Source organism: Capsicum annuum, chromosome 10 (genome assembly GCF_002878395.1).
Source record: "Capsicum annuum cultivar UCD-10X-F1 chromosome 10, UCD10Xv1.1, whole genome shotgun sequence".
Classification (NCBI taxonomy): domain Eukaryota; kingdom Viridiplantae; phylum Streptophyta; class Magnoliopsida; order Solanales; family Solanaceae; genus Capsicum; species Capsicum annuum.
Genome location: NC_061120.1, coordinates 83212547 through 83214340, shown reverse-complemented (window position 1 = coordinate 83214340; position 1794 = coordinate 83212547).

Sequence of the window (1794 nt, the reverse complement as noted above, 5' to 3'; positions counted from 1 at the left end):
TTACTAGGGGTTCTTCCATAGTGAATCCTTGTCACATATTTCTCTTAGATGATTCAATAATATCCTTGATTACACATGGTAATCATGTTTATTTGGTGGGTAGACAAGCTGCCCAATCATTGCTAACTTGCTCCAATTGGTTTAGTTGTACTTTATTTGCTCACACAATTATATGTTCCTGTTATTGGTTGTCACCCAAAGTGTCTTAGCATATTATTATGGCTTATAGAATCCTTACTCACTTGATTGTACAATTTTGTATATCCTTGGTCAAAATGTTCTCTTTTCCTCAATTTGAATCTGCCCAAATGGTTTACTAGCTCTCATACTCATGTACCCTTTATAATCAATATCTTTACTATGTATTTAGTTATCATATCATTGTGTAGATTTCTTACCATCTTTGATGAGGGGTTAGATATCTCCACTTAGAAGCCTTCTCTTGATATGTATATATGCTCCCATTTGAGATTTCCAAATGTTCATTGTATTTATTGTGTCTTTTAAACTTTTAAGTATTGCGTTGGTGTTAAAGTTGATTCTTTTTTCATTGTTACTACCTTGCGTCCTTACTCACATTACTTTACTATGATTTATTGTACCATATCAAAAAACACAATAACCACCAAAATAACAATCTCAAAGATTAAAGAAGTATCGTAAAGCAAATAGGATTATATAATGGGTGGAAGTTTAGGGGAGAAAACCTAGCATTGTCCAATCCAAATTCTTTGACTTATTGGTGGAATATCTGGGGAAAAAACCTAGCATGGCCCGATACCACTTGATAGACTTATGGGTGCTATCTTAGAGGCAAAATCTAGCATGTGCCGATCATAATTCTTGGACAATTAGCAGCTCAAGGACGAAAGCCTAGCATGGGTCGATCCCGATCATTACATTTACCACTGATTAGCTAATCCTATGTATCACATGGATTGCAAAGATTTAAAAATAAAATAAAAAAAGTGTAAAGTGATGAAAAGTATGTAATGTACATGATCCCAAAAAGTAAGGTGGTCCTGCATCCTTATCTATACGTGGACACACTAATATCCAGTTTCATTGAGCTTTCAAGTTCTATATGTCTATTTTATACGTTACATATTTAGTACATACTTTATAATAACGTCCCTTATGGGGGACACTATTTTTCATGTTACAGGTACATGCACTCAACTAGTAGAACTCTCCAATAGAAGCACAGGATACTCAAGAGTAGTTGGTGAGCTCTAGGTTTATTCGGGGCTTTGCTAACTCTTTGGCATATATTTTGATTGTGGTATAGATGAATTCCATTAGAGGCTTTGTAGACAGTGGAAAGTTGACATATCTATTTATAGTTTCCCTTTTCACATGTACTGGATTGGTTAGTTAGCTAGTTTTCTATATATATAGCTTCTCCTTAGCAATTCTAATTGCACGGTAGTCCATTTTCCTATATAGGTAATTAGTAAATCATTTTTTCATATGATGCTTGACCACCTCACTCAAGGTTGGGGTGTGACACCAACATCACACTACAGTCATTTAAATAAGCCTAGGAGTCTTAAAAGTGGTCATCCAAGACAATCAACATGATTTTATATTCAAAACCACTTGTATCTTGTAATAACATATAACACTAGCAAGAATATACCACTTATTCCTAATACAAAAATTTTAAAATTTACTCCTAAAAAAAAGGATACTAGGTTCAAATGAAATAGAACAAAGAAAAATCAAGGGGTGGGTGAAGAGTACCCCTACTAGACTGGCACCGCAAAATTAAAAAATCAACAAAGATAAAATACT